This window comes from Chelonia mydas, chromosome 5 (genome assembly GCF_015237465.2).
Source record: "Chelonia mydas isolate rCheMyd1 chromosome 5, rCheMyd1.pri.v2, whole genome shotgun sequence".
Classification (NCBI taxonomy): domain Eukaryota; kingdom Metazoa; phylum Chordata; order Testudines; family Cheloniidae; genus Chelonia; species Chelonia mydas.
In genome coordinates, this window is record NC_051245.2 from 61,100,565 (window position 1) to 61,115,641 (window position 15,077).

At 40.9% G+C, this 15,077-nt stretch overlaps 1 long non-coding RNA gene across 2 annotated transcripts in view; it reads left to right on the forward strand.

Annotated features, from left to right (window-relative positions):
• Nucleotides 1–15,077, forward strand: part of LOC102934311 — a 168,191-nt gene that overhangs the window by 129,704 nt on the left and 23,410 nt on the right. For both annotated transcript variants that reach the window (XR_003565995.3, XR_006290959.1), the window contains exon 9: nt 6,163–6,321. This is a non-coding gene — a long non-coding RNA (uncharacterized LOC102934311). The remainder of the gene's footprint in view (nt 1–6,162; nt 6,322–15,077) is intronic.

Below are 15,077 nucleotides of genomic sequence, written 5' to 3' on the forward strand. Positions count from 1 at the left end.
ATTTTGCATAAATTCTGTGTAATAATAATTTTTAGGCATTATGTAAGCCATTTTAGAAATAGAACTATCCCTCATTGAAACTCAATTAGGAAATAAGGTAGAGTCCCAGAAAGTTTACTGGGTTTTGGCTTCCAATGTAAATACATTACAGGAAACATAGGTAGTAGTGATGCCTATAGTTAAGCTTGCATGACACTTTCCATAAAAAGACCCTGTTTTCAATTTCTTATAACTTTACCAAACAGCAGGAGCTTTACATTTGGCTGAGTGGGAGAAAGGTGATGGGGGTGGAGGGATGCGGGGAGGGAGGGGGATGTTTGCTCTGGTGTCAAGGATGTATCTTTGGCTATCCATGTGAAAATCTCAATCCAAATTTGTCTAAGTTATGAGCATTTGAAAATCTCAATTAGCACCTGCTTGGTAGAAACTTGTTAGAGTTTGGCAGCTAAATTCCCCAAAGATTCCATCTGTAGGAGATTCCCTGCAGTTGCTCCTCCATGCTGCCACAAGCTGCTATGGTGCCAGGCAAAGGAACTGAGAGCAGAAAATCTTTCCTGTGCTCTCAGTGCTCCCCCTGCCAATGACCCAAGCAGCAAAGAAGGGATAGCTACCCGACCAGAATGCAGGGAAATGAGGAGCTAGTGGACTGCAGAGAAACAAGGGATGGTCTTAGTAAGACAGCTGAATACTGCCCTGGAGAAAAGCTACTATTTAATGCTGAGCAAGTCACCTAAACCAGTATGTTCACAGTTGGTCACTAATTGTGTGGTCCCCATTTTCTGGATGCCCATCTTGAAACTCTGGGATTGGATTTGCAGAAGTGCTGAGCACTGCATAGCTGCAACTGAAGTCAAATTGAGCTCTGTGCTGAACAAATAAAATGGTAAGTGCTAAGTGGAAAAAATAATATGTGATCATGTAATTAAAGACTGTATCATAATGCATATGCACAAGATAACTGAATTAAGGTTGCACAGGCAAACATAATTCTTGCATTTTCTAACTTTTGAGTACTTGAATTTGCAACCGTAATGTTCTGGTAATGTAGTTTTTTGTATGTAAAGTACAAACTCATCCTCTACAATCTCAGAGAATGAAACCTTAGAGCCAGAAGGCTTGATATGTTTGCTTCTGTAGTCCTGGATCACTGGAGTAGCCTTCTTCTTCACCTTTAAAATGACCATGGAACCAACCTTTTATAAATCAGGTTTAAAAAACTTTATTTCAGAACTCTTAAACAAAGCAGACTGCTTTTCTGCCTACCTATGTCTTTTACATGATCTGTTTCAGTGTTTCTTGTTGAAGATGCACAGAACTTCTATGATGGTAGGTACCTAAGAAATAAGATGATTGTTAAGCAGTATAGTTATTCAGAAAAGAAAACACTTTATAAATATTGTATTTGTTCTAAAACTAAATTGGAATAACTTCTCTAGAAAAATCCCCGAATAAAATTATATATATATATACATTTTACAGTGTGATCCTCCATGAAGAATTTAACATTTGTTAATTTGTCTTATACCATTAGAGCTTCAGATGTTAATACTATATATTTGACGGACAAAGTAATTAAAATCTAATTTTCTTCTGGGTGTTGAGGAAATTGGAACAAGTGTTCATGGAAGTGGAGAGAGAAAAAATCCTCAGGTGCTATTTCTGTAGCAGGGAAAAATAATTAGAATACTATGGTAATATCAGGCTTAAATCTTGGAAAAGTTGTTCATCTGCAATAGATACGGGGCTATTGATGAATGATCAAGGTAAACTAGAAAAACTGGTTTTATGTTTCTGTTGAGGCTTTTCATACATTTTCCTAAGAAATCTTTCATTTTGAGAGAGAACCCATATTCACACCTCCATTCCAGAATTTGTTCATTACGTGCAGTTAGGACTGTTTGATTAATTAATTGCCTACAATATCTCAGCCTAATTAATCTTCTAAGTAACATTGTTTACTCCACTGAAGGCATAATAGAAAAAGATATTGCTGTATTCCTACTGCTCAGGTTCACACCCAGCACAGCCGTCACATACTGTCCCTCCTCAAGTGACATTTTGGGGGATGAAAGTGTTTGAATGAAACTCTTTTTACAAGTCAGCCTTCCTTCCCCCATCTAACAGTAATAAATGAATTATAATGCTTCTACCCTAAGACCATAAAGTGCTGTCACCTGGGGGCTAGTGTTGTTATTCATGTTTTGCAAATGGGTAAGGCACCGAAAACTGGCATGACTTCCTATGGTCATATAGTGACTCAGCTGCGAAGAGGATTTGAAAGTCCTGACACCCAATCCGGTGTGTTAACCACAATAACATCCTCCTCCATTTAATTCCTCTCTTTCCTTCTCATGGTCCCTGTCTCTCCACATCTCTTTTTATTTGGTCATCATTGTGCTATCTTGCACTTGGGATCAGATTTAGGTGCCTAAATCACAGTTTTAGGTGCCACTGTGATCCACAAAACCCCAGCTCAGCTGTGGCCTAATCTCACTCAGTGCCTAAATTTGTGCTGGGAAAGTCCCCGTAGATGCCTATGTTTCTGTCTCTGGGCACATGCACTGCAAGTGTCAGGATGCCTATCTCTTGCCTAAGCCTCAGCATAATCCAGAGGCCAGGCGAAGATAAGCAGATGAATGCCTGTCTTCTTTGTGGGGCCTGAACTGGAAGCTGAGCTCAGAGGTTGTCTACTGAATTGTGTCCCATTAAAATCTGGCTAGAGGAGGAGATGACCTTATAACTTCTTTTAGTTCAATAGCTAGAGATGTAGGAGACCCAGATTCAAGTCCTGCCTCTGCCTGATTGGGAGAAGGGATTTGAACAGAGGTCTCCCACTTCTCATTGAGCTATGGCGTAGTCTGTTGGGGCGAGCGGGGGGGGAAGTCTCCTTCAGTCTCTCCTGTTGAAGCTATTCCAGTTTGGATAAGTACTTAGGCTATGTCTACACTAGAGTTTATGGTTCCACAGCTGTACCGATGCACCTGCACCGCTATAAGATCTCTCATGTATCCCCTTTGTGCTGACAGGAGAGAGCTATCCAGTCAACATGATTAATCCACAACCAATGAGCGGTGGTAGCTATGTTGGTGGGAGAAGCTCTCCTGCCAACATAGCGCTGTGCACACTGGTGCTGATGACAGCGTAATTATGTCGCTCAGGGGGATGGAATATTCAGACCCCCGAGTGACGTAAGTTTTGCCGACATAAGTCATTGTGTAGACATAGCCTTCCTTAGTCATTGTGCCTGAGAGAGAACAGTGAAAATGACTCTGTAACCTGGTGGTTAGAGCACCCACCTAGGAGGTGAGAGTCCCAGGGTCCAGTCCCCCAGCTAAAGTGATTCTTTGGATAAATAATTAAAGTAAATCAGATTCCACGGAAGAGATTGAGGGAGAACCCCCACATCAGAATATCCCATAGTGCTCTCCTGAGAGGTGGGAGACCTCGTGTTTAAGTCTTTTCTCCCTGTCAGGCAGGGGGGAATGGAACCTGGGTCTCCCACATCCCAGTTGAGTACTCTAACCACCTTATAAAAATTTATAAGGTGAGTGGTGCCACTTCCTTCTCCAGCTGTTGTGTGGAGTGAAGCAGGCGCTTAACTAATTCCCACAAGAAACTGCTTAGGCACCTAAGCTCCAGGAGAGGGATTTCCAGCTGTGGGTCACAAGCGGCAATAAGTGACTCCCTGCAGCCAGACTTAAGCACCTCATTGCATGAGAGGAGTGAGGCTTAGGTCACACCCCTGTTGTTGGCATTTCCCATTGGCTAGTTTAGGCGGCTACCCCCACCCCTGGCAGGCTAGCTTTTGTGGATTTCACTCCTAGGCACCTCTCTCTCCCCATTCATTGTATGAGAGCCTAGGTGCCTAACTCAGATTCTGTGGATTCCAGTGTAGTTCCAGTGATTTTCTTGGTGCCTAAAAGTTAGGTGTTGCAATGCCTAAGCCCCTTATGTAGATCCCAGCCTTGGCCCTTTCTCTGCCACTTTATTTGTTGGCTTATTTCTTGCAGTGGACCAGTCTCCCTCTTCTCACTTTGCCTCCATCCTTTCTCTCCCTGAACTTTATTGCATTCCCTGTAGCCCTATCTTCCTCATGCCATAGGTGCCTCCAAGGATGGAATGCTGCTGCTTAGGAGCAGGAAGCAGCACTGCTGGTCATCTATTGCTTCCTGCTCCAGTGTGCTGCACTGAGATGCAGAGGGGGGGATGAGGGAGCCAACAGAGGGAAAAGTGAATCTTTGGGGGTAATGCCCATGAGTAGCGTTTGGTAGCTAGGAGAAGGAAGTGAAGGGGGAACCTTGTTCACTGGCTGCAACCCTGCTATGAGTGATGTTTCAGCTAGTAAGAGTGAGTGTGTGACAACGTGGGCATATGGGTCACATTTGTAATACTGACTGGAAGCTCTTTGGGGAAGGGACTATCTTTTTGTTCTGTCTTTGTAAAGTGCCTAGCACAGTGGGGTCCTGGTGCATATTTTGTGCTCTTTTTAAAAAATAAATTTAGTTCCAAACAACCATTTTTTTCTTATAGTAGACTGTTAGGACTTTATAATTGTGTGTGGGTCTGTTACATCAGGATAATGATGATGCTGAAAGAACAATTTGTCTAGATTAGGTAGTGCTTTCCACTTCTGAACATCATTTGTTTGTTTTTGGGTCTGTTTTCTGAAATTCTTTAAGTGCTCTCTTAACCATATTTAATGAGACCAAATAATGCTCCATGGAGCACAGACACATACATAACGAGAAATGGAGTGGTGGGAATGTCTGCAAAAAAAAGGGCATGCAATTTAGCACAGTTCCATTGGAGTATTAACATGCTGATGGTTTTTGGCAGCTTTCTTTGATTATCTCTTTACAAAGAAGTAACCAACCATATGATCATTGAAAATTACTGTGGGTGAAATATTCTGAAGATTTGTGAACCTTGGTTAAAAAATTTAAAAAGAAGCTTTTTGTACTCTTCCACAAGTTGCTGTTGAGCTTCATTTTAAAAATTATATCAATAAAGGAAGGATTAGAAAAGGGACTAAAAACAAACCACACACTATCATGTGGGATATGTGTCTTCATTACTGCATAATTTACCTATAGTTCTGTGTAAAAGTAAACCTACACATGGTTATAGATTGATACAAATTATTATAAATACCACAAATTTCACACATCCCACAAAATGCTTAGGGCCAAATTATGGTTACCACTGCAAGGGTGCGCTGCAATGGCAAACAGTGTCTGGAGACTGGCGGTATTTCAGAACAGATCATAATAATAATGCAGCTGTGAGTGCAAGGGCAGATAGGGGAGATGAAGCCCTGTTTGCTGTACTAAGAAAATGGGTTGGGGGCATAGGCAAGCCATAGCTTTCCTTCCCCCCAAACACACTGGTTAGTACCTGGAGACCAGTGCTGGGACAGGGAGAGTGCCTTTTGTACAGGTGTAGTAAGTGCCCACTGCTTGAATGCACTTCATAGATTATTCCTCATTCTGCACTAAACAGAATAAGGCTTCCAGGTCTGCTCACGCATATTCCCTGTCAGCCAAGTATCCCATTAACTGTCACTGTAAGAGATGTAAGTTAGTCTGTAACCTAGTAGAGTGTTTGTGGGCTAAGTTTTAGTCCAACAGTATTTGCTTACAAATGCTATTTGTGTCATGAATCACTAGCAGAATTAGGCTTATGCTCCCTTCTGCTGTAGCAGAGAAATGTACGTTTATGTGTTAACACCAAATTGTGTATAATCTTGTAAATCATATATTAACAGTACCACAAGACAACAACAAAAGAGGCTTTTAACCTTCAACCTTATGCTGATATATCAGATGCAGACAGACTGGTTTCAAACCAATGAGCAGATGCTTTCTGTTTTATTTGTCTTTTATATTGAAAGGTTATTGCCGTCCATGTTTTAAAAGTGTGTTACACTCTGAAATGTTTAAATAGGGATGTCTGGATTAGTGGTGTCTCCTGCAGATAGTATAAGGAGCTCAGCGGTTAAAACTCATTCCGTGTGTACAGGAGGTGCCTGGCATGTTACTGAGTTATTTAGTCCTGCAGCATGTACTCTCTTTCCACATGTTTTGTTGAAACTTTAATGAATTCTAAAGACACTGTTAATTAAAGTGGTGGTTTGTATAATTGGAATTTGCAAATGTTTTACAGGTAAAACTGGAGTACTCCTTGAGCCAATAATTCACGGTGGAGAATGTGCTTGCAATATTGCCTGCATTTCCCAAGGGGGCCCCTCAGCAACGGGCCAAAAGGGCTGCAGAAGCCCTGGTGAAAGCTTCTAATTATTCCAGACTAATGGCAATACAACAGGTGAGGGAATATTGCTGGGTTTACTGAAGTTTTAGTTTTTTTTCTGCACGTGTAGTTTTTTTTAAATTACTTTTGACTCCACTGAAGCTCCTGTTGTGTTGACTTTGTTCCACTGGCTGGTGGTGTAGCAGTGGGGGGTGGTGGTGGTGGTAAAGCAGAGAGAATAGAGGCACTGGAACAGGGGTGCAACATTTCAGAAAAGGCTCCTAGCTCTAGGCCAGCCAAAATCTGATTCTTTGTTTTGTTTTTCCACGTGTGGCCCATTTGTACTTTCTGTATTTTTATATATACTAGATAATGTTTCAGTATAATATCAATTATTTTACATTGCATTGTCAATATACTTTTTCAAAACATTTTTACAGCTTGTCTGATAAAGAAAAGTATTTCTAAATTATAAATAGCTATAGAACCAAGTATTTTTAATACCAAGCTTTATTTTGCATTGATCAAGGGAAGTAAAATGCTCTCCCATAAATAAATGTTACCACGTGTGGAGCATGTTTATTTTTTAGCCTCTTGTAGATTTACAGGTATTGTTGGATATGCATAAAAAGGATCCATTCAGGATCATTGCACTGAATCTGTTTAACATTAAAATATATCAACAAACAGTAAATTCAAATATTTGAAAAAGATTGACTCCAACTCTCTGTAACAAGAGGGAAAAGATAACTAAAATGGTTTCCATTTTGCAAACATATTGTCTAATGTTTGCAAAGCTGAAATTAACAATATGAGACATTAGCAAGTTCAGAATTAAGACCATCAGAATGTCAGTCTTCCTGGTCTGCCAAAGCTTTTTAACCTCACATCTGTTGAGAGCTGATATTAATGAGACCCTCTGTTATTTACACAGTCAATTTATGGATTTATCAAAGTAGAGCCTGTCTAATTAATTAGATTTCATGGCAGTTCTGTGAGAAGCATTAAGAGTGCTTTAAGTAATTAAACTTGTGACTTGTTAATATTATGATTGGAATAATATACAGTCTGTTTTGGTCTGGATTCAAACACTGAAGCATGAGTTTGATGAGGCAGTGTTTAAACAGTAAGCACTACTAGTCTTCAATGTTATTTTTTCATAATAATATAGTAGAGTTTAGAGGTTCCAAGTCATAATCAGAGCCCATTATTGTAGGTCCTGTATAAACTCATAAGAAGAAACAGCCCTGCTTCTGTCTGGACTTCTATGTGTATGATCTGTGGAAGTTCCACACTGTAGGCTACAATAATCAGATTTTACAGCTAGTAAGTTCCTGCTCTACTTAATATTAAAGAAACAAGTTATCTATGTTTGAGCACAGATTGAACAGGAAATGTATAAAACAATATTTGAGGAGGGTTATAATACTTGTATTTACACCATAGCAGTTAAAAACAGCCTGAGAAACTTGATCTTTAAGCTTTTATGTATGCATTCATTTAATCTGAATTGCTTGTAATCTTATTCATGATTGCTGTGGTTTGGGGATGTTATTAAAAGGTTTAATTCTTCTACGTACATGGATGCAGAAACAGTATAGTAAAAGACAATGTCTGCCTTAACTTGTCTCTGATGTTTAATGCTTGTAGATTTCAAAGAATTGCTGCACAATAGGAATTGGTTGAAAAAACCAGAGGATTTATTTATAACTTCAAAATTACAACAAAAGACATTTACTGCGGCACAGTATTATAGCGAAGTATAGAAAATTGCATAATGTTTTGATTTAGGAGGAAGATGCAAACGCATAAATGTTTTCCAGTTTTCCTAGCTTTAAACTTTAAATCTAGTCTTTTTTTCCCCAGTAGCTCTTTTGTGAGAGCAATCAAGTTATTTTGAAACCTACCAGAGAATATAATGAAAATTATATCAATATATTCATCTTTAATAGCAGAAGCTTTCTTATATAATTAGTATTAGTACTTATTATATTTATACCATTATGGATGGGTCAGTATCTAGATAGCATGAATGACTTATCTCTGATAATCCACCCTAGTGGTGCTCTTTCCGTACATTATTTATGTCATGGATCACATAACCGAGTAGCACAATGTTGAAGCTCTTCTTGTTTCTTAATATTTTGGAGCATACATGTAAGCTGCTGGGGCCTGGGCAGCCTATCTAGTGAGTGGAGCAGGACCTCACCTGGTGGTTGTGGTGGCAGTTTGGGTAAGGACAAGTGAAGATCCAGGGATCAGGCACCAAGGATAAAGCCAGAGTCAGAGTTGAGGGGCCAAGTCAAGTTCAGAACTGGAGTCAGAAGTTGAAGTCTAAACTGAAGAGTAAGCTGGAGTCAGAGTCACGGATGTAGCCAGAGGATCAGAGCTAGGAGTCAGAAATCAGAATGGATAGGGAGGCTGGGGCTGGAGCAGGAGCAGGACTTGAGCAGGGCAGCGGAAGTGAGAGCAGGGTAAGCACAACTGCAGGCATGGTACACACTGAGCAGCTGCAAGACTCAAGTAGCAGACTGCTGACTCTCGTGCCCAATCAGGAAGTACAACGGTTTGAGGGGGCTCACTGGGCCCAGCTGTGCTTGCGGGGTTGCCTAGTGACCTCCTGGGAGCCAGCTGTGCCCTTGCCAATACAGTGGCATCTCCAGAACTATCCATTATTGATTCCCAGAGAATTCTTCTCAAGTCTTTGAAGTATCTCCTTGTCCAACACTGACACTTACCATTCACTCTTGTCTGCTATTACCATGCTTTGTCTGCTGTTCCTAATACTGTAAATTTGTTATGACTCTCCTAAATATGGTATCAGCCTCAGATGAAGAAGGTGGTGAAAAAGAATTAAGAAACTGATGGTCAGTTTATGATGTGTTTAGTAGCAGTAAAACTCAGAATACTACTGTGTGATCTGCTAAGTATAAACAAAACAGTTAGTCCCAAAGGAATCATAGAATATCAGGGTTGGAAGGGACCTCAGGAGGTCATCTAGTCCAACCCTCTGCTCAAAGCAGGACCAATCCCCAATTAAATCATCCCAGCCAGGGCTTTGTCAAGCCTGACCTTAAAAACTTCTAAGGAAGGAGATTCTACTACCTCCCTAGGTAACGCATTCCAGTGTTTCAACACCCTCCTAGTGAAAAAGTTTTTCCTAATATCCAACCTAAACCTTCCCCACTGCAACTTGAGACCATTACTCCTTGTCCTGTCCTCTTCTACCACTGAGAATAGTCTAGAACCATCCTCTTTGGAACCACCTCTCAGGTAGTTGAAAGCAGCTATCAAATCCCCCCTCATTCTTCTCTTCTGCAGACTAAACAATCCCAGTTCCCTCAGCCTCTCCTCATAAGTCATGTGTTCCAGACCCCTAATCATTTTTGTTGCCCTTCGCTGGACTCTCTCCAATTTTTCCACATCCTTCTTGTAGTGTGGGGCCCAAAACTGGACACAGTACTCCAGATGAGGCCTCACCAATGTCGAATAGAGGGGAACGATCAAGTCCCTCGATCTGCTGGCTACGCCCCTACTTATACATCCCAAAATGCCATTGGCCTTCTTGGCAACAAGGGCACACTGTTGACTCATATCCAGCTTCTCGTCCACTGTCACCCCTAGGTCCTTTTCTGCAGAACTGCTGCCTAGCCATTCGGTCCCTAGTCTGTAGCGGTGCATTGGATTCTTCCATCCTAAGTGCAGGACCCTGCACTTATCCTTGTTGAACCTCATCAGATTTCTTTTGGCCCAATCCTCCAATTTGTCTAGGTCTAGGAGCAAGTCAACGTCTGGAGGACAGAACTGTAATAAACTCAGGCCCTGATCCTGCAAACACTTAACATGTGTGCTCATTGGGACTACTTACATGCTTAAAATTAGCACTTAAGTGTTTGTGGAATTGGGGCCTTGCGGTGGAGTCTATAGATTGGCCAAGAATATAATCACAGCAATAGATATTGGTCAGTTAATCTGCAAGAAAAGCAATGGAATCAGTTTGTATGTTAATTTCATGTTTTCCTTGGACCGTAGTAAGTGGATAATCGTGAAGGGGCTATAATAAAATAGATACATAAAGAAATTAGGTAGTTCAGAGAAGCACTCCCATGAAAGGATTAGACGTCTGAGCAGTGCCAGCTCTAGTATATTTGCCATCCCAAGCTCCGAGAGCGCAACTGCCCAAGGCAAAAAAAAAAAAATCGATGGCCGGAATGCTGCCCCTGGAATTGTGCCGCCCCAAGCATGTGCTTGCTTTGCTGATGCTTCGAGCCGGTCCTGAGTCTGAGATTCAACAGGGGCTAAAGTCTGAATTTGGTATTGCTTCAATGCCATTTACATTTTTAACTTGGGAGAAAAACATCTTTCTTTTGGTTGCTAACTGTAGCCAATTCCAATCCTTTGGTCTCCATTAAGAGGATTTTTAACTAAATTTCTCATGAAACTGTACAGCCTCAGCACATTGTTGTATGCAATGTTGTATCTGTGTATCTGGTCCCAGGGTATTAGAGAGACACGGTCGGTGAGATGGTATCTGTTATTGGACCAACTTCTGTTGCTTTCTAAAGCTTGTCTCTCTGACCCACAGAAGTTAGTCCAATAAAAGACATTACTTCACCCACCTTTTCTTGGCCTCAGAACAGTCAGTTGTATTGATTTAGGTTCCAGTTCAACATGCTTAACATTTGCATGTGCTTAAAATTAGGCATCTTTCCTAAATGGGGATGCTGTCCTGACCTGAGGTCTAAATGTGTAATTCAAAATATTTTAAAAAATTATTTTATATTCATTGTTCTTAAACCAGTTATTGCAAAATGTGTTTTGCTGAAATCATTTGTTACAAGAATGATTTTACTGTAGGAAGAAAACTACATACACTTTCTCATGAGTGCATCTGATCGGTATTTCTGAATGCCAAAACCAACCTGATCAGATCCTTTAAATCTTTGTCCTTGGACTGGTGTTATATGGGGATGTGGTATACTCAGTGGTGATCTGGAGCTGGTTCGCACCAGTTCGCACGAACTGGTTGTTAAATTTAGAAGCCGGTTTAGAACTGGTTGTTAAAGGGTTGGGCAAACTGCGGCCTGCGGGCCACATCTGGCCTGCAGGACCATCCTATCCGGCCCGCCTGAGCTCCCAGCTGGGGAGGCTCCCCTTGAGAATCCCTTTTTACTCACCTGGCGGCACTCCGGGTCCTTGGCGGCACCCCTGCACCTGAGGCAGAATTAATTATCTAGACCATTCCTTACAGGTGTTTGTCTAACCTGCTCTTAAGAATCTCCAATGATGGAGATTCCACAACCTCCATTATTGCCTTTATTATTTATGATGCTATGTAAATAAATACTAAAATATTCAATATTTTGACATTGAATTATGTAACAGAATGCTCTATTACTAACAAGAAACAGTAGAAAAAAATAACAATCCAGATGTACAACTCTCCAGAAACACTTGGGTTTGATGTTTTGAACAGTGTCTCTCAAACTGAAAATTTATTGCATATAAAATACCTTTTGGGTGGTTCATGTATATTCACTTAATACGACACTCTTGGGAAAGCAGTTTTAGAGTTAGAGAGTGGTAGCCACTCCAAAGCAAAGGACGAAGCCAGCTTTTTGTTGTAGGCCTAATTATTAAGCAGCCCACTCTCCCAGTCATCTTCCCCCAAAACAAATAAGCCCCCCCTGAAACTTCCCATGTCACATTGCATCCCACAGCAGAATTTTTCTGACATTTGGAAAAAATCAAGATGTAACTTCTTAAAGTCTTAATGTTATTTTTAAAAAAATCTCTGTGATTGTCTATAAAAAAACCTCTAAATATCTTTGGCTCCTCAAACCTCCAAAATGTTTTAGACTACACACTCCAAAATTTCACATTTGGGCTGTTGACTTTACAAGGGAGGAGTGCAGCTTAATTTATTGTCATGTTTTGTGAGAGAGAGTGGGTTAGTCAGAGCTTCTGATGGGGATGTACATAGTTTACACTTTAAGGTAGTCAGGGATGGCGCTAACAATGTATTTCATTAGAACAGAGATATAAAGAGGAGGCAGCAAAAGAGCTCTCTCTCTCCCCTCACAATCTCGGGAAAAATAGGATCAGGAAGGGCCCAGGAAGAACTGGGAAATTGACCATCTTCCCTTCCCGGAAAAAGCCAGTTGCTATACTGCTTATAAGAGGTACAGAGGCTTTGTTAGTAAAGAAGTGTTTGGTTTTACACCAGGTAGATGAAAGCCATTCTTTACTGTTTTGCCTGATTTTGGACCAGGCTGAGAAATGCCTCAGACCTGACTCCCCATATGTTGTTCCACAGCATAGAGGCACTCTGGGCAGAGTTGTATGTGCATAAAGGGGGAGAGGCAAAGACAAGGTAGGAAACTGGGAGGAAACTCTGTGGCACAGAGTCATGCTTTCCAGTCTTGGAATGGAAGTAAGAGGAAGGGCTCTGGGAAAGGCAGGAGGAGAGAATGTATGGAGTGGACATTGTAGGAGGCTGGGAAGGCCTAAGAAGGTGCATGGGGGAAATGCTGGGCACTGGTGCGGTATTAGGGAAAGGTTGCAGGCAGGGGTTGAGTCCTACTCTGATGACATGGTGCAGAGGAGCATCCCAGAGGAGGTCAAGTGGGGTCACTGTCTTGGGTTGGAAGAATTCTCTGTGGTGAATATAAGATATAAAATTTCTGCTATACCTCCTAAAAGTTCAATAATATGGCTCTTGGGTTTTATTAACTTATTCTCTAGGTAACCCCACAGGGAATCACTTAGGTTTGTTCACTCGCCAGAAACCTGAGGTTGGAAAATAAAATCTGGAGTCTCAGTGGCATTTGAGTAGGGTTTCCACCTGTGAGGTACCTTCCCCTCCCTGTGCCCGCCCCCCCCCCCCAAAAGGGATATCCCAGATGAACCTCAGCCCACAAAACTGGAGAGTTGGCAGTATCTACTGAGCACCCTTACGGATTTCCCAGGACAACTACCTCAAAAGGGGATCTTCCTGGGAAAACTTGGAAGGGTGGCAACCCTACAAGAGAACTGACACATTTTCCTCATCATGGAGAGGGGTTTTTGGCATTATAGAAGAGACAGAGAAAATGACCCTTTAGCTGTGTAGATAAATGTATAAAGAAGACTGGTTCCTCCGTGACAGTGCCAGACCTTTTTCTTCATGGCAGCAATCTTTTAGGAGCTGGGATATCACTGTCTACCCTCACCCCACCCATCCCTAATCTCCTTATGCCTGCAGATTAGCTCCCTCTCTAAGGTGGGGGAAAGCAACAAAAGTGATTTAATGCTGCTTCTAGCAGTACTAACAAATGAATAATTTCTGTTTGGAAATTAGTTACTATTGAGCACAGAACACTGAACATAGCAGGTTTAAGTCCACCCCAGTCTGTGGATTCAGCATCTGCTTAATGATCTTAAGGAGGAGCTTATACTGGGTCCTGGGGAAGAGGGAAGTATCTCTAATTAGTTTTGCTACCCTGCCTTCCATGGCTTCAGAGGTCTTTCCATCCCTTATTCTTCTCCTTTGCTCTCCTGTACAGCATAGAACAGAGGGAAGCCTATAAACCATAAATCAGGCACAGATGGTAACAAAAATGTTACAGAGGGATCATATGTATTGGTTAATATGCAAAAGAAAGAAAGGGGGAAAGGTTAATCAGAAAAACATCTGAAATTTCAAATGCACATTCCCATTTCAGCATCAGTTGCTATTTTACTCTTAAAAAAAAAAAAGTGCCTGAGCCAATGTTTTTTAGCTAAGACACAATGAGTACAAACAAGGGCCCTTTTATGTTCTGTTCAATATAAACACAAGAAAACAGTAGTCGTCGTAGTAGTAATAAGTATTCAGCTTAGTATGTGTAGACGTTACAAAACATACTTTATAAAACAGTGAGACAAAAGTTTTCATTTTGTACATCAGATTTTAGCGGTGGTCAGAAAAGAAGAAGGTTTATGCAAAAAAGTCTCTTTTTGTCAGAATTTTGAATTTTGAAAAATTCTGGCTGGCTCTGTAGTATGTCAAAATAACAGGATGGATTTTTCATCTCTGTTTTTTATCAGAAAAATCAAAATTTGGAAAATTTCTATTGGCTCTATCATGTTTGCAGGGATTTTTCTTTGGCAAATTAAAATAACCCATGAAATTGTCTTAACAAGGATTATTAAGAATATGCCCAGTAATTCATTTGTAAATCCTTCATTAGAAAACACCAACATCCTTTTGCAAAGGATTTTAATAAAGGAGCCATTTTCTCCCATAATACATTCAGGTATGTTTAGGAAATAGATTTGTGGATGCTGCTGTTCCAAGTGGAGCTGGCGTCTCCCTATTCCTAAGTAGTTGGTCTCTGGTTATGGTCTTGTCTTCTTACAGCTTTGTCTCTCAATCAGTTGTTTAAGTTATCTCTGTCTCATCAGCTCACTAGCAGGACATTTCTTGATCTGGCCTAGTATTCCTTTGGGTCTCTTCGCCAGATGTTTGGCAGGTTTACTGGATCTCTCTTGTATGCAACAGTCTCTCAATCTGGCCTCCCTGAAGTGTAGAATCGGGATTCTTCAGGGCTGGAAACTGAAGTTGTTCCAAAAGATAAATATTTTTTCTTGATTAAAGACAAATGTTTTCTTTCAAGATATAGCTCCTTAGTAATCAACGTAAGTTTTCAAAGTGCACGTCATTCAGATCTTCCACTAACGCAGTTTTCCATGCAGAGGTAGGGCCAACCAAATTTAAATGTTGACAATAAGCTAAAGATGAAGAAAGAAGAGGACATTTACATATTAACTGAATACAAGTAAATTTAGGTTATGTCCCCACATCTCTCGTC